This window comes from Humulus lupulus, chromosome 5, assembly GCF_963169125.1.
Source record: "Humulus lupulus chromosome 5, drHumLupu1.1, whole genome shotgun sequence".
NCBI classification, from domain to species: domain Eukaryota; kingdom Viridiplantae; phylum Streptophyta; class Magnoliopsida; order Rosales; family Cannabaceae; genus Humulus; species Humulus lupulus.
In genome coordinates, this window is record NC_084797.1 from 202,932,798 (window position 1) to 202,952,183 (window position 19,386).

Below are 19,386 nucleotides of genomic sequence, written 5' to 3' on the forward strand. Positions count from 1 at the left end.
TACTTTACTTTGTATTTGTATCAATTTCATAGGAGCATGTTCTAGGAATTTGCATGTTTTTTTGATAATATGTAAATTGCATGAAAATAAATAAAGATCCTGCAATGAGTTTTTCCTACATTTTTCATGTTAGGTTAACAATCCATACATTGCTATTAGAGTTTATTTTTATTTATGCTATATTTTTTTGAGCTTATGGTATGATTGTATACCATTTATGCCCCATTTATATCCTATGATTGTGATCTTAGGTTATTGAATTTTGAGGGCTTGCAAAAAAGTATAACAATAAAAATACAACATTTGAATGACAAAAAGAAAAAATCAAATACAAAGCTTTCTTAAAATGAATAAAAATCACTCTACATTACTGATAATAAGGTCGTAGATGTTCACCATTCCAAGCTCGTGGGACCAATCCTCCATTTAACCTTGCCAGCGTATAAACTCCAGGTCAATTGATGGATTCGAGGTCCCTTCCAATTAGGCCCGAGCACCCCAGCAGATGGGTCTCGTGTGGCTAGAAACACTCGCCTTAATACTAATTCTCCCAATCTAAATTTCCTGTCTCGGACTCTTTTGTTAAAATATCTCGTAGCCCTTTGCTGGTATGCAGCATTTTTCAGCTGGGCTTCAAGCTAGGATTAGTTCGAGGTTTGATCATACGCATCACGCATTATAGTTGGGATTTTGACCTCGATAGGCAACATGGCCTCGCATCCATAAGCCAGGGAGAAAGGGGTATGCCCCGTCGAGGTTTTCTTCGTTGTTCTGTATGCCCACAGGACTTGAAGTAGTTCCTTCGGCCATCTCCCCTTAGCTTCTTCTAGCCTTTTCTTCATAGAATTATTTAGAGTCTTGTTTACTGCTTTGACCTGGTCATTTTCTTGTGGATGGGCCACGAAGGAAAAACTTCTAATTATCTTTTTTTTTTTTTTTTTGCAGAAATGTGTGAACAAATCACTGTCAAATTGGGTCCCATTATCCGACAGAATCTTCCTGGGCATCCCATATCTACAGATGATGTTTTTTACTATGAAATCTAGGACTTTCTTTGAGGTGATAGTAGCTAAGGGTTCAGCTTCGGTCCACTTCATAAAATAATCGATGGCGACTACAATGTATTTTACTCCACCTTTTCCAGTTGGCAATGAGCTCGATTCCCCATACCGCGAATGGTCATGGGGAGCTCATTATGGTAAGCTTAGTGGGTGGAGCTTGCAGTATTGAAGTAAATCATTGACACTTATCACAATGCTTAACGTACTTGAATGAGTCTGCTTGACTGTTGACCAGAAATATCCTTGCCTAATCACCTTTTTGGACAGACTATGCCCCCCAGTGTGGTCTCCTCAAAATCCTTCATGGATTTCTTCTAAAATCTTCTTTGCGTCAGGGGGAGTTACACACCTAAGTAGTGGCATTGAGTATCCCTTTTTGTACAAATTTCCTTCAAAGATGGAATATCTTGGTATTTTGTACATAAGTTTTCTAGCCTCGTTCCAGTCTACTGGGAGACTTCCAGGTTCGAGGTAGTCAACTATCGAGGTCATCGAGGTGGGTTGCCAATCAATCATGTTGGCATCTTGTTCCTTAGGCTCGGTTATGCTTGGAACCGGCAGGAATTCTAATTGAACCACATTGAGTGTGTCAGCTTCTTATGTCGTGGGGAGCCTGGCCAATGCATCTGCATTCGAATTTTGTTCCCGGTGAACTTGTTCTATGGCGTAGAACTCAAATTCCCCAAATGTTGCCTTAACTTTCTCCAGACAGGCTGCCATTTTTATACCACAAGCCTGATATTCACCTAGAATCTGGTTAACGACCAACTGAGAGTCACTGAAGTAGTGGATGGCCTTTGCTTTGAGCTCGGAGGCAATCCGAAGACCGGCTAATAACGCCTCGTATTCAGCCTTGTTATTTGATGCCTCAAAACAAAACCTTAAAGCTGAATGGAAGCGATTTCCCGTCGGGGTGATCAAAATGAAACCTGCCCCGTCCCATATTCATTAGAGGACCCATCGACATAAAGTCTCCACAGCTTGTGGGCTGGGGTTACTAGTTCCTCGTTGGAGATTCCTGTACATTCGACAATGAAGTCTGTCAAAGCTTGCCCTTTGATCGTTGTTCTAGGATGATAGGTGATGTCGAACTGTCCGAGCTCGATGACCTATTTCAACAATCTCCCACATGCTTCAAGCTTGGATAATACTTGCCTTAACGGCAGATCAGTGAACACATGGATATGATGTGCTTGGAAATAGGGTCGAAGCTTTTGAGATGCATGTATTAAGCACAAAGTCAGTTTTTCCATTAATGGTATCTCAATTCTGCCCCCAGTAACCTTTTGCTAACGTAGCAAACGAGTTTTTGTACTTTCTTATCCTCCCGAACAAGTACTGCCCTAATGGCATGCTCGATTGTGGTGAGGTTAAGACAAGGCTTCCCCTGTGATTGGTTTAGACAAGATTGGTGGCTCGATGAGATGTTTCTTAAGGTTCTGGAACGTGAGTTCACACTCATCCAACCATTCAAATTTCTTGCCCCTCTCAAAAGATTAAAGAATGGAAGACACCGATCTGTAGATTTTGAGATAAACCTACTTAAGGCCGGCATTCCTCAAGTTAGGACCTGAACATCTTTATGTTTTCGGGGTGAGGGCATGTCAATTAACGCCTTAATATTTTCGGGATTAGCCTCTATACCCCGAGCATTCACTATGAATCCGAGAAACTTTCTCGAGGATACTCTGAGTGAGGATTTATGTGGGCTAAGTCTCATATTGTATTTTCGAACCACAACAAAACATTCAACGAGATCGTCCACAGGGTTGCAATTATGTTTGGACTTGACAAACATATCGTCCACATAAACTTCTATGTTATTCCCTATCTGCTCAACGAACATCCTATTCACTAGTCTTTGGTATGTGGCTCCTGTATTCTTGAGCCCGAAAGGTATTACATTGTAGCAATACAAGCCCTTATTGGTCATGAAGCTCGTATGTTATTGGTCGGGTGCATGCATGGCTATCTAGTTATATCCAGAATAAGCATCTATGAATGACATGATGTCGTGACCCACAGTGGCATCTACGAGATGATCGAATTGAGGCAAGGGAAAGAAATCCTTGGGGCATGCCTTGTTGAGATCCGAATAATCGATGCAAGTTCACCACTTGCCATTGGGCTTCGAAACTAGCACAGGATTGGCTATCCAATCAGGGTAGAAAGCATCTCGGATAAATCAATTTTCCTTTAGCCTTTCAGGGCTTTCTTCCTATTGTCGTCCAAGAGCCTCCTTTTTTGTTACTTCGGAGGGAAGCCTTTATCTATGTTGAGTGCATGGCTTATGACACTCAACTGATCCCTACCATATCCGAGTGTGACTATGCAAACACATCCTGGTTTTCTCTAAAGAAGTGAGTTAATTGCTATTTCACATCTTCAGAAAGATTCTTTCCCATTTTTACCACTATCGTGGTATCTTTCTCATCGAGCCTCACTTCTTCAAGCTCCTCAATTGGTCTGAGATCGAACCTTTCTTCTTCTACTCTAGGGTCGATCTCTTCTTCGATTTCGTTGACGGATCTGTTCATTTTCCGAATAAAAAAAAGTGCTTGTGCACTTGTTTGGTTCTTTCCCCTCATGGAAATGCTATAACATTCCCGTGCAGGGAGCTAGTCTCCCTTCAGTGTCTCGATGCCACTAGATGTTGAGAACTTGATGGGTAAATGACTAACATAAGACACTACCCCCAACCCAATTAGGGTTGGTCTCCCGAGCAGTAAGTTGTAGGCAGACGGGGTGCCACCACTATGAATTCCGTCATCTTGGTCACAGAGACTGGATAGTCTCCCAAGGTTATGGGGAGCTCGATGGATCCCATGTTGGAAATCCCTTCACCTAAATATCCATACAACGTCATTGCACAGGCTTTCAAATATCAAAGCGTGAGTCCCATCTTTTCTAGAGTGGCCTTATAAAGGATATTGATTGAGCTCATGTTATTTATTAGGACTTTGTGCACCCTTTTGTTGGCAAGCTAATGTATGATGACTAGAGGGTCATTGTGGGGAAACTAAACATGTGAATCATATTCTTCTGTAAAAGTAATGAGTTGAGATTCAACTCTTTGTTGCTTTGGAGCTCGTGGTTCAGGCTCGTAGGAAGAATTGTCTCCCATCTTGAGCTCGTTCACATATCTCTTCTGGGCATTTCTGCTCGATCCAGCAAGGTGTGGTCCTCCAAAGATGGTTACCACATCCTCCCCATCTATTGGGGGAGGTCGATCATCCTCCCTTGCTCAGGAGCTGAGTTTCAGTGAGCTCGGTGTAAACCGTATAAATGGAGAAATACTTGTCTCCCTTCTTCATTTTCCCCCTATCTGCCTCTGAGTTATACCCTTCATTTCTCTTTCTTTTTGAAGGGTTATCTCTTAAGGGTAGAGACATTGACAGGGTAGCCGAGGTCAAGGCTGAGTTAACATTCGTCGTTGTAGTTATAATGGGCTGAGGGGTCAAATTTAATGTTGACCTCACCTCCTCTACATTGATGAATCTAAGCCCTCTTGTTAAAATCAGTTATTGTTCTTATCGGTTTTCTCTGCATATCATCCCAAAGGGGAATTCCTAGCAATATACCAGCTCGAACGACAATAAGATAACCACTGTCATCAACATTACGGGCTCACGCCACCTCGATGTTAAACCTCGCCAAGTAGCCTTTTAATGACTCTCCCGGCTATTGTCTGACATTGGTCAAGGTCGAGGCCTCGGGCCTGACGCATACCATGGCCTTGAATTTTTGTTTAAATTCCTTTGCCAATTGATCCCAAGACGAGATCGAATGTCTCCTGAATTTATCGAACCAATTTTTTGCTGGTCCTGTCAAAGTAGTTGGAGATTTCATGCATCTGAGCTCGTAGCCAACATTGCTGGCTCGCATGATGGTGTTAAATGTACTCAAATGGATGTACAGATCTGAGTTCCCATCAAAATGAGCTACATGTGGTATCTTGAACTCGTAAAGGAATGGTGTGTTTGATATATGTGGAGCAAAAGACTCAAGCTCCTCATCGGAGTCGTCGGCCTTATTCTTGTTCCTTTCATCCTGAAGGATCCTGAATGCTCTTTCGAGCTGATTAATTCTCTCCTGGACCATGTCCACTGGAGGCTAAGCTTGTGCTTGGGGTAGCTGGTATAGGGTTATACTGGTTCTCATATACTGGTTGCACAGGTTCCTTTCGACTATTCAGATGTGCATGAAAATCGGGGTTCGAGGGATTAGCTTGCCCCCGGCTCTGGTTCAGATGATCTCAAAGATCAGGATTATTGTCATAATTCCCAGTATTCCTAGTTTTGGTATTATATATGCTTACAGACCTAGTGAGGTCCAAACTCCCACTCATAAAACTAACATTTCTTTCTGGTTGAGGGGCTCGATGGTTGCGAGGTAGATCTTCCACCAACCCTCTTGATCCAGTTGTATGTGATCTAGACATGTGGCTTTCTACTGGTTGGGCTACCTTATGTCCTCGGGTTGTCTCTCATTCACCCCCATGTCCGGGTCGAGTTCGACAGTTCCTGTCTTGGCTGCCACTTCGAGATGGCCTTTGTGGTGCATGCTCCCTTGCCCAGTTCCTATTAGGAGCAGGCTGGGGTACTTCTTGGATCGGTGATGGGTGCCTTATAGGAGATGGTGGATGCCTTATAGGCGATGGAGGAGGCCTTCCATTGTTGGGCCTGAATGGTCCAGAATTGGCCCGGACTGGTTCCGGGTTATTTCTGAAAGATTCAAGATTAGTGCTTCGAGCTACTAGGGGAGGGGGGCTCGTTTATTCCCTGTTCCTGTAGTTACCTCCACCTTCGGATTACCAGCAGTATTAGCTTGAGTATTCCTCCTAGGGTGATTGTCACCAGTGTTTGCCTTGGGCCTTGGCTGGGTCTGCAGGGCCCCTTGTTCGGCCACCTGGTGGCTGTGCTCCTGCGGGGATGCCCTCTGGGCCTCCGGGGTGGCGCCTGGACATTGGCGGTCTGCCTAGCCAATTCTTCATTGCGCCGTGTGCCTTTTTCCAATTATTGGCGCAATTGGTGATTCTTTAGTTCCACAATGGGAATGTACCTCTCAGGATTATAATAAAGGTCGTTGTCGGGCCTAGGAACAGGTGGCCCCCTGGAGTTAGATGATGCACTCCCCTCATCTTGGCCGTGGTTTGGCATTGGTTGTTTCCCAGGCCTCTGAGGATAATTATCAGTTTGAGGAGTTTGCTCCTTAGGTATTTGGGGCAATGGTCCCCCACCAATTCCTGGGTTTTGTTCGCGGCGACAATTGATGCAATGCAGGAGGGTTCTGATTAAACAATACAAAGAATTGCTTAATGCTCTCAACGAAAGCACAAAATTGTTGACATCATTTTACATGGTTCAGCAGTTAAAATCGGCCTAGTCCATGAGTCAATATTATTGATCTTAATACTCTTCCAAAGCTTTCTCATAGCAATTTGACAGAGTATTCTCAATACCAATTTGTGCGTGAATACAAATGAAAATTACCAGGCCATTTATAATCCTGGTTGGGAGAATATCTTCTCCTGATTCAGGGAAGTTACAACCAATTATTCCAATCTTAAATAAATATAAATAAATACATTAAATACATAATATCCCATGATAATTGGGATTTAATATCAGATAACAATAAATCCCTTAGGAATATGGATCTCCTAATAGCTGTTGTGTGTAAAATGCGTTGCTGACCTCGAACGCAAGGCTAACGTGCTTTCGAGATCAACCAATACTTCGAGCTTGTTATTCCAATCAGGCTCCTCCTCAGCTAGTGGTTTCATCAAACTCAATCTTCGGAGACCAATATCTTTGAGCTTACAACTAAGGCTCAAATAACACCCATATGTGTTAGAGAAGATTCTTTCTTTCGAGCTTGAACCTTAAGCTCAAGCCTTTTAAACTTGTGCTCGATTGCCAGCAAGAACAGGTTAGGAATCATGCATATTTATACAAGTGTTCAGTCACAACTTGTTATTTTCGTGCTTACGCTTTACGAGCTTACATTTTGAGACTCATTTATTCATCCTCAAAATTTGGGTGTAATAGTGGGAAGCATAGGTTTTCTCGTCGTTGCTGGAGAAGATGGCCGAAATCAAAAGCAACCTTTTAGTTTTTTTTTTTTTTTTATATTTTATAAACAAAAAAGTAACCAAACTTTAAAATTTAACAAAATTCAATATATCAAGCAATTTCATGGGTTACTAAAAGTTACTTTGTTATTTCATGTTTTAAAGTTACTTTAGGGTACTTTAAATAAACCTTTTTTATAGAGAAATTTCTATAGGTTTCTAAAAAAACTTATAAGAAACCAAATAGTATCTTAAACATCATAGAATGAGTTACATTACAAAAACCAAATAATTTTGTTATATAGTAACTTTTTTATAATTTATTTGAACTTATTAGTTTCTTAAATTGGTTTGAAGATAGCGTAAATGTTGCTACAAAAAAAATGCAGCATAAATGTATCTTAAACCACAAGACAATATAATATAACCTAAAAATAACACAATTATTTTTAAGGTACCTAATCAAAATCAGTAACCAAAATGTATATAAGATATTGATTAGTTACCCTTCTACCAAAAAAAAATATTTTAGTTAATTAACTCCAAGCTTATATGTAGAATTTGGTTGAATAGTGACTGAAATGTATGAAAAGCAACTTTGTAGTTGTTTTTTAAATTATTTAAGTACAAGTTAAATTAAAGAGTTCCAAAAAATGTGCATTATTTGATATGATTTAAAGTAACTTGCAAGTTTCTTTTTTGCTTTGTTAATTAGAAAACCTTTATAATTCACATGTAAAAAACATGAGTGACTAGAACATGTATTATATTTTTTTATTTAAAAGTTACTAGGTAGTAAACTAAATAGTATTATTTGCTAAATATGGCAACTTGATATACTATATGCTAATAAATAATATGTAAACTAGGCTTGAATGTACTGTAATATTATCTTAAGATATCTACAAATAAGTTTTGGAGATAACCAAAATGTATATGAAATATTATGGTTTAAAAATTAAGTTTTTATGAAAAGTAACCAATTGGTAACTTATTGGCATTTTAAGTAACCAAATGTTACTTTTGAAAACTCAGAAAAATTGAAAAATGAGCGAAATGAGATTTTCCCCATTTTTTCAAATTCAGGTATGAATAAGTTTGCATTCTGGTATGTAGGTGTTGACGTGGCACATCATATATGTAAATAAATTTTTTGAAAATATTTTGTAATTAATTTGCAGTATACGTGTGTGCATATATATATATATATGAAAATATCCCAAAAAAAATATTGTAATTCACAAGGATTAAACACTATGTAAACTCATAAACAATGGAAGAATAACACAAATATGATCAAGGTGAAGAAATGGCCTTTATAGAGAGAAACCCTAGTTACATAAAATCGTAAAGTTGTGATTTTATGTGATCAAACAACGAAGATGAACATAAAGACTTGAGACAATATAATTTTTGTCCCAAAAAATCTATTCCTAGCCTCCTATAAGAGATTCCTTGAAGCTACGAAAATGGTGGAATGAGTTCAGGATTAACAAGCCTTAGTCTTAAAACAAGTCAAGCTTTCTTGATGAAGATCTTGGAGAAAACTAGTAATTTTTGTGAGTTAGAGGGAGAGAGAGTGGAGAGTGATCAATTCACAAAAATCTCAAATGTACTCCTTAAATAGTGTAGGAACCATCACTAATGTTAACCAGTGAGATTGGAGCATTTTAAAATAAGTTTTAGAGCCAAAATACATAACTGTACTGGTTCGTACGGACGACCCATGCGATGTGTCACCTGTCTAGGCTGTCGTAAGACAGGCGATGCATCACCTCTCAACAAGCAATGCAATGCCTATTGCACTGACTTTTGACCTCATACATTGACAAAAAAATATCTTCAAATGCCTCAAAAAAATCTGGGTACTCTTAGATACTCCAAAGGAACACTTTGGACCCAAAAAGATAATGTTTAAGCGCCTAAAACAAAAGTCAATTGACTCATGTTGACTTTAGAAAAATATTATGATTTTGCACATCTTTGTGCATAACTAATTTCACTATGTATTTGACAAATCCGAACATTAGGGGATGTTAGTGCTACTAGTGATACTAGTCTTAGTGAAATGGTCTATGTTAGGAGTATGTACTAAAATCATGTAAAAGACATTTATTATTTCAATGAATAAATAAATACAATGGTCTATTATTGTTATATTTAGATTATTTAAATTATTTTTTGAATAATTTCTTTGTAAATATCAGAAAAATTCCATATTCATTATTGAGAATTTGATCTTGTATTAGTGCGAGAGAATTAAGATCACATGAATGAATAAAAATAGTCAACAAAAAATTGAAGTTATGGAATTCTTTAATTGGGGTTGTAAGTACGGTTTACTGAGTATCATGTTGATACAAATAATCTAGATTCAGATTATTGATGTGGTAAGACATCTCGGTAAAGGTGCTTTATATAATATGATTATATATGACAAGGACCAATATGAATAAAAGTCTTTATCCAAAAACCATTTAATAATAAAGATTTGTAATTCATATCATAACTGATGATAATTTATAGATCAACCTAAATCCTGAATGTTCATGAACTCCTATTTATGTTTATTAAATCTTTTGATTGATTCGTTAAGGTCTCTTCATAGATTGAGGCTAATGACTTTTGTTTTGGAGATTTAATATCATGGATGGCAGGGAACATGTGTAACGCCCTACTCCCTTAGAGCCATTACCAAGTGAGTTTTTAAAAGAAACTTAGTGCAAAGAACTCGTTACCGAGGTTTTTAAAACCAAAGTGTGACTAAGCAAAAGTTAAGGCTGTAATCTTTTGAAAATGCTATACTTTATTGAAAACTTCAAGTATATAAAATCTGGGATCCCAAAATAAGGTTTGAAAACTATTTACAACTTAAAATAGGTTTACAGTTGATTAGTTATTAAAATCACAGATTATTACAGCCATTTTTCGTAAATACCCCCAACCAAAGCAGTCGGGCAGGCCAAACATGTACGCGTCGCTTCATGCTCTCCGTACTCATGGCTGGTTGACTCATTCTATGCCCTTACCTACAACACAGAGCACCCGTGAGCCGAAGCCCAGCAAGAAAACTCATACAGTTCATGACGTGTGCAAATTAAACAGTTAACATATCCAGTAATCCACAGATAAACAGGTCAGCCATCAACTAAGCAAACACGGCCATGCCGCCCCAGAAGCCTTACCAAAGCCTGGGGTTTCGGTCCTCACCGTAAGGATATCCCATTTATCCACTGGGTCCTACCCTGACTATAAGCATCCCATGTGCTAAGTGTTACTTCCGGCTCCGCTGCCGTTCTCGGCTCATTAGCCGTTCTCGGCACCTTTGCCGTTCTCGCTACTATAATCACATATAGTATAATTCAAATAACATTCAAATGTATATCAATTCAATCAAAACTATACCATAACATATAATACAGTTTAGGGCCGCGCCCTGCATTAATACTATGGGTCCAAGCCCTGCCTACGGGTGCTACAGTTTTCTTACCTGTAACCCGAGCTTCACAGTACACCAAAGTCACGAGCACGGTCCTCTAGCACGAGCCTCACCGAAATCCTAGTCACAACACACATAAAACACTTTTAATACTAACCAACCTAAAACCACCTCCTGGGACCAATTTCGTACTTTCGGGACTCCCAAATTCCTAAAACAATTCATTGGAAACATCCCCCGAGCCCCCGGAACAAATGCCCAAAATTGCAAAATTTCCCATCCTGAAAAAGGCGTAGCGCCGCGGCGCTACCCGCAAGTGCCGCGGCGCCCAGAGAAGTCAGAAAGTTCCCCTGACTGTAAACAGCCTCGCGCCGCGGCGCCTAAGAACAGGGCCGCGGCGCTCCTTCGAGAACCCAGAAATCTGGGTTTTCTCTTGCATTTTTCCCGAGCTAAAACCCCTCCAAATCATCCCAAACAATTACCTAAACCCCAAGATCAATTTAAAACTCCAAATAGACCATTCAACAACCCATAAACATCATAACCCAGCTCAATAACACAATCACACTCAAAATCCACCCATTTGATTTCAACTTCAGAAATTTAAACCCATAAACTAAACCCATAAACCAAAGCTTGAAAAACTTAAACCATGCTTCAAATTTCCTAAACCACAACAGAAACAAATCTTAAAATTGCATAGAATCCTTACCTTAAGTGGAGAATTCACCCTTTGCTTCCTTGATTCATCTCCAAGTCTCCAAATTTCAGCTCCTTCTCCTCTTCTTCTTCTTCTTGCCCTAGCTTTTCTTCTTCTAGTTTTTCTTTTCTTCTCTTCTAATTTTATCAAAACCAAACAATGACAAGCCTAAACCGAGTACCCCATATAACCCAGCTGCAATTTGTCTAAACCCCTTGCCAAATGACCATTTTACTCCTCCTTACCTATCCTTTCCTAACTAAACCTCAAGGGCTTACTTGTCATTTCCTATCCATTACAATTCTACCATTTCTCCATCTAAACCTGTTACTCTCTATGGTTACTAACAGTTACATAAGTTACCATAATCTCTCAAGAACTAAGTTACAAAATCCCCGAAATACCCCTAGGCTCCTCCCGAGCCGGGTATAAAATCCCGTTGTGACTTTTGAGTTAACTAGCTCTCCAGGACCGTCTCGACACGTGCATCACAATAATAACACCACTCTCACGTGGTACAAATCACATAATACAATTATCACATATATGCCCTCAGCGGGCTAAAATTACCAATTTACCCCTATCATACAAACGGGGTCCACATGCATATTTATTTCACCTAAACATGCATACTAACCACATATTCATTAAATTCACATAAATTAATGCAATATAACAATTATTTCCCTCCAGGCACACTAATCAAGGCTCCAAGCCTTATTAGCAAATTTAGGTTGTTACAACATGTATCAACAATACGGAATCTAATCTTTCCTAACGGATCGTATATTGGTTCCCTTAAGGGTTAATTCTGGAACTAAATGATTTTGAGCTCAAATCTATAATTAGATTATAGATTATTTATTCACTGATGAATTAATGGTACTTAAGGAATAAGAAGTAAATTAGAAATGTAAAATGGTAATTATTCCATTCTAATTTATGAAATAATTAATTAGAGGGTTGAACTATTGTAAGATGGTTATATCAATGGACAACTTAAAATAAGATTTTTGTAAAAGTATATCTATAAGATAAAGAGTTCAATTCTGAATTTATAGTGGAGAAATATCAGAATTAATAAATTAACTATTATGATTAAAGAGTTTAATTATTTAGTTTTGATTTATTGGAGCTTAATGTTATAGGTCCATGGTCCCTGAAATGGCTCAAACAAACACTGACAAAGATAAATACAAAAATGGGCAAAAAGACTTATTTGATAAGTAAAATATTTTTGTATGCACTAAACGTAATTCTTGTATAATCAATTAATTAATTAATTATTTGATTTAACAAAAATATAATTAATTTTGAATTAGTTTACTTTTGGGATTTTTGGTATTTAAATAATAATGAAAATTGGGAAAATCACATACCCTCCCTGACATGGGTTGGGCGTGTAGCACAGTGCACAGACACTGTGCTACACGCACAAGATGATTCTAGAAGAATCTTGGTTCAGCAATTTTATTTATTTAAATATTAAATAAATAATGAGATATTTTAATATGATTAAAATATTATTATTTAAACAAAAATCTTATAACTGATTAGTTATTTTTAAGTTGTTTAAAATAACTAATATTATTTATTTTTAGTATATTGGATATATTAAATATAGGAGATCAATTTTTCCAGAGCTATACTTTTCAGAGATAGAAAATATATCGTCAAATCTCCCTGAGAGAAACAGAACAGTGCTACAAGCATAGGTCACTGTTCTTCACAAATTTAGGTCCAAGCTTTATCAGATCTCATGTGTTGAGAACATCTGATAAATAGATTTTGACTATTGTTTTGTAAAACGAGCCCACACTCGTTCTTTGTGTGTTGAGAACATTTTGGAAGATCTTGGTGTGAGATCTCAAGGATTTTTCCGTACAAAAATATAGCAGCAAGGAAGGACTTGATGTAATTTTCTATTCATCTCTTTGATTCAATATATATATGTATGTGAAGAAGTAGATCTAGAAATCTTGTGGGGTTAAATTAACAATTTTGATTATTGTTCCGCTGCGTATAATCTCTGATTTGATCTATAAAAACCAACAGTCTAGATGTCACTAGTATTAATGAAAGTAGCGGTTGATTTTAGTTCTCCAATTTTTAGTGGTTAGGTTCTACGATTGCAATTCATGAGTGCTGATGTGGTTTCTTAATTTTTAGATCTCCCGAGTGACTAAGTGGGTGGTTAGTGTAATGTCTCAAATTACCTAATAAGGCTTAGAGCCTTGATTAGGGGGCCAAGATGACAACTTATGGATATTATACGATTTACATATGAAATCTGTGTTTATGTGATATATATGTGTATCATTATATGATTACATTAGTTATACTATAATATGAATAGATATGCATGTTTAGGTGTATTAAATATGCATGTGGGCCCGTTTCTTATTAGAATGGCAATTTTCGTAATTTGGTCCGTTATGGTTATATTTGGAATATATGTGATATATGTGTGAGAGCACATTATTATGTGGATATATTTGGGTTACTCGGCACGAGGCGATCCTACGGAGCAAGTTAGCAGGAAAGTCACAACGGGACCAATACCCAACTCGGGGTGAATCATGAGGTATTTTGGGTATTTAGTACATTACTAGGACATTAGGTAATGAGAGTAAATATTTGAGGATATATTTGGAGTTAGTGAGATTAGGAGGGAATTTTGGGGATTTTTACCATTTTACTCTCAGGGACGTTTTTGAAACCCCCGAGCCTCGGGATTTACTTAGAGTTACTTGAACTCTAAGTATCCTCACAAACACAGAAACACTTAGAACGTTTAAACTCTTTCTCTCTCTCTCTCGGCATACTCTCTCCATCCTTATTCCTTGGGAATTCTTCGCGATCTAAGGGGAATCGAAGCAAGTTTAGGCTCGGGATTGCTTGGGGAAAAGCTTAGTAACGATTGGGGCAGCAGAGGTAACGATTTCTAGCCCAAAATCTCTGTGATTTCCCTGGTTTTAGCAGAGTTTTAGAGTTTTAGAAACTCAATTTGAATTTGGAGAATTGATGAGGTTTTGGTCGAGTTTAAGCTTGGGTTTCATGTATATTGTGGTGCTAAATTGATTGGGAACCTTATTTTGAGGATTTAGCTATGTTTGGATAGGTTATTGGTGAGATTTGGATTGAAGAAAACATGGAAAATTTTGGGTTTTCATGTTGAGCCGCGACCCTGTTCTTGGGGAGCTGCGACTCTCATGAACGAGGAGGAGGAGGAGGTACTGAACCCCCATTTTGAGCCGCGTCGCGGTCCAAAGGAGAGCCCTTGAGCTTTCTAACTTGAGGCAGCCCGCGACCCTTGTGACACGACACTTGAAGGCCTTTTGAGCCTCGGAAGGTTTTGAGTACGGGAACTCAAACCTAAGGGCTCAGGATCGATTCTACTACCTAATTTAGTAGAATTCGACGTCTCAGAGGCTAGGACTTGTTCTGGAAGCCTTTATTTGCTCTTTATTGATGAGATTCTATATTATGGTTGTGACTAGGTTATCTCTTGGGGCTCAGAATCGTAATCGTTCTTGAGGGTCGTTCTTAATATACATTACACTCGGATCTGAGGTAAGAAAAATACACCCGGTCTGCGTTTAGGGCTTGGCCTGATTATAGTACAAGATTAATGTTATGTTGAGAATGTTTAATTAAACATATTAAATGCGTTGTGTTTACCTATGTTATTTAATAACCGTTGGTCTTTATATCTGATTGGAAAGATCAGCTTATAAGCTGAAGATTTACCTATGTTACCTGATGAAGGGGTTGGCTTAATAGTCAAGGGTATAGCCAGGTCTAAGAGACTCGACTTGTAACGACCCAAATTCGCTAATAAGGCTTAAGGGCCTTGATTAGTGTGCCGGGAGGACATAAATGGGATTAGAGTGAATACTATTGACTTAAATGTGTGAATATGGGATTAATGATGATTATATGATAATTAATGATATTATGTGACAATATGAATATTTATGTGATATATGTGAGAACCACATTATTATGTGGCCAGGTTCATAGAGCGTAACTCGAGACGATCCTAGGGTAAGATAGCGGGAAAAGTCACAACGGGACTTAAGATATGACTTTGGATAAGTCAGGGGTATTTTAGGTATCGGGTAGCGATTTGGACTATCGGGTCATGAAAATAAATATATGGAGATATATTTGAGGTTGGGATGTCTAGGCGGGAATATTGGGGGATTTTATCGTTTTGGCCTCGGGGACGGTTTCGGCACCCCGAGCCTTGGGATTGATTTAGCAATAAGATAAACTTAAGGAAACTTTTGGAAGAAAAAGATAAACCAACTAAAACTATTTTCCTCAGTTCTCTCTCACTCTCAAGGAAAACAAAGGGAAGGAAAACACAGAAATCTTAAGGGAATCAAGCTGGAATTTCTGAGAATTGAGGTGGGGATTTGGAGGCTTAGCTCAGGGATTAATCAAGAACTGAGTCAGGGTTAAGGTAAGAAATTTAGTCTTCTCTTCTGTGGTTGGAAATTCTGGGTTTTGGTTAAGTTTTGAGGCAAACATGGTTTTGATGTTTTAAGGCAGAATTGAGGAGGAAACTTGGGGACTTAGCTTGGCTTTGGCTTGGTGAAGTGGTTCAGCAGAAGAGGTAAGTTTCAACTCATTGTTTAGAAGTTTTAAATTGGATTTGAATGGCTGGTTTAAGTGTTTATAGCTCTTGAGTTTCAGAAATTGAAAAGAGAAGATTAGTATGTGTTAGGCTGTGTTTTCTGTGGAATTATGTTGTTTAAGTCATACCAAAGGAGTTGGGATTAATTGGTTATGAGTTGGGGAGCTTTGGGATGGTTTAAGGTGAGGTTTCAAGCTTAGAAATGATGGGTTTTCTGGGCACGAAGGGGAGGGCCGCGGCTCTGTTCTAGAGAGCTGCAGCCCTAGGATGAAGAAGGGCCAAGGAGGCTCGGCCATGGGGGGGGCGCCGCGGCTAAGCTTCAAGGGCCGCAGCCCTTGGTTGCACACATGAGTTTTTGAGGGTTTTAGGAACAAAAAAGTGGTCTAGTATGCTTGGGATTGATTTCACCACCGTGCTCGGTGGAATTCGGATTCCCGGGAGTTAGTTTTATAACCGAAAACCTATACTCGAGTATTAATGAAACCCTATACTTTGGTTGTGACTAGGTGATAAAGGCTTCAGCTCGGGAACGGATCGTGCTTGAGGGATGCTACTTGTAATTCAATAACCGTACAGACTAAAGGTAAGAAAACTACACCAGGTTGAATATTTGAACGGGACTAAGGGCTCCCTAATATAAATGATTGAAAGAATGGTATTATGCCATGTAAGTTGAAACCAACGGCCTAAGCGAGCCACGATTAACTTGTGCAATTGGCACGGCTCGGACATTGGTATCCGAGGACAGCTTATTATGCACTGAGCTTGGTTTAAGTGGGTCGGAGTCAGTGGGTTAAACAGAGGGTGCGGCCAAAGGTGTCGGCCCTAAAATTTGTGTAAATTGAATACTGTATTTGGCTATAGATGAGATTTTTGAATAATCTAAGTGTGGTTGAAGTTGCTTGTACCTTGAAATATGCTTATATGCTATGGTTTTGTTAACTGAGCATGCTTGCTAGAATATCTGTTTGAGATTGCTATATATGTTGTGTATGTTGTTTTCTTGCTGAGCCTTGGCTCACAGGTGCTACGTGGTGCAGGTAAAGGCAAAGGCAAGATCGATCAGCCTTGATTGGAGAGCTCTGCAGGGTGAATGTACATGACAGGCCGCTCATCCGTCACGATTGAGGAGATTACAGGGACGAGAGGACCAGAACCTTGTATTTTGCCTTAGTATGGCCAGTATTCACTTTTAACTGTTGAGTTTTGTATACCATCTTTTAAACACTGATCTTCTGGGAATCCCAAATGTCTATTAACCCTAGAACACTTAATCTAATGACACGTTTTTAAATTAATGACTTGATTAGCAAGTGTTTCACTTTATAAGTACATAGTGTAGCGGTCTTGGCTATCCAAGGCGTTACACGACTGATCAGTCGAAGGTTAAAGACTCGACTTATCAGTCGAAGGTTGAAAGACTAGACTTATTAGTTGAAGGTTAAGGTTAAGGGACTCGGCTTATGCGTCAAGAGTTTGAAAGGCTCAACTTAGGAGTCGATGGTGACAATAGCATGGTGAACGAGATATACGCTTGAATGCCCCTAGGGTCGTCTGGAATGTTAAGCATCAGAGTTGCTTGGCCAAATTTAAGGCTGATTATGTAAAAGATGGGCAATAGGCCCTAGTGTGACTATATAGTCACTTATTTGAGTTAATTGCATGCATGAGTAGAGTTATTACTACTAGGCAAGCTAATTATGAATCTGCGATTTGATAATGTACTTCTTATAAGCTTGATTATGTTTTCTTGTTGAGCCTTGGCTCATGGGAGCTAAATGGTGCAAGTAAAGGAAAGGAAAAGCTTGACCAGCCATGAGTTGGATAGCTTCAGGGGCGGAGTGTACATATGCGACCTGCTCGTCCACCACGACCGAGGCTATTAGTTGGAACTAAGGTTGGACCCTGATTTTATCGCCTAGGTCGGATTTTGTATACATTTTTGGGTTTGTAACTGTTTTAAACTATGTTAGGATCCCATGTATGGAAGTCAAACTCTTTTAATGAAATGGTTGACTTTTGACTGAAATTTTTAGTACCTGAAAATGTGGTTAGTTTTAATTACACGATTTAAGCCCAAATGACTCGTTTATCGAGTTAAGCACTATTTAAATTACATATGTAATAGTTCTTGATTAGAAGAATGTTACAATTTGGTATCAGAGCAGTTTAGGTTTATTGGTTCCTGAAGATTGGCTGGGCATGTACACTCGCTGCTGAAGACAAGCTCGACTCAGGGTTTGGTAACTATTTATGTTAATTCGTGTTTACCTGCATAATTGACATATGAATGTCTTATTTGCATGCTTGATTAGGAAGCATGAGTTATGCTGATATGGCCTGACCTGTGACTGTTATGTGTATGATAAGAGATGTGCTTATTAGAACCCTGAATGAGTATGACTATAAACTGAATTTCTTATTAGCATGATTGATGTATGTGAAAGTTATTGAACTACTTATTAGCACTATTATTGCATGTGTATGCTTAATTTTCCGGTCTTGGACCATGGGAGTGGTGCTGGGCACCATTATTATTGCTTAATTTGTTGAGTCATTGATTGTAGATAAGCTTGGAAGTATGCTGCTAGGGCAATCAAATGAACCAGCTGGCACTGGAAGTGAGGTTAGAGACAATGACAAGGGTTAGAACCCTCCGCCAGCTCCTAAGAACTGGCAACATGTGCTTACTGATGTGCAAGCTAGGATACAGAGGTAGGATGAAGAAATCTTCCTGTTGAGACAGCAGTAGGTTCCAGCAGGGAACACTGCACCGATTGTGCCACTTGTTGTGCCACCAGTATTACAGCACACAACCAAGGGTTCAAAATAGGTGGGAGCCTTTCTATGAGCGCTTCAGTAAACAACAGCCTCCCACCTTTGAGGGAGGGCCAGATCCGTTGCGAGCTGAGTAGTGGATGGCCATGGCCACCTCCATCGTGGACTTTATGGGGGTGGCAGGTAATGATAGAGTGGCTTATGCCACATTCATGTTTTAGGAAGACGCCTGAATCTAATGGGAAGTGGTATCCCAAACCAAAGATGTGAAGATCCTGAGCTGGGAAGAATTCAGAGAGTTATTTAATGAGAAGTACTATAATGAGGCGGTAAGAGTTGCAAAGGCTGATGAGTTCTATAATCTAGTGCAGAGCACCATGACTGTTGCAGAGTATGCCCTAAAATTTGATAGGTTGGCCAAGTTCGCTGCAGACTTGGTGCCAATTGATGTGATAAGAAATGGGAGGTTTGTTCGAGGGCTAAACATTATAATAGCCTGGGATGTTAAAATTACTTTAGTACATAGAATGATGACTTATGCTCAGGTAATGGAGAAGGCCCTTACTGCTGAGGGTGCTAAAAACAAGATCTGGCGCGAGAACGCAGCCAGAAGGGACACTAGGAGGGTGAGACCTCTCTTTATTGGAGTCGGTAGAGGCAGAGGCCCTAGTGACTAGAAAAGGAAGACCCCAA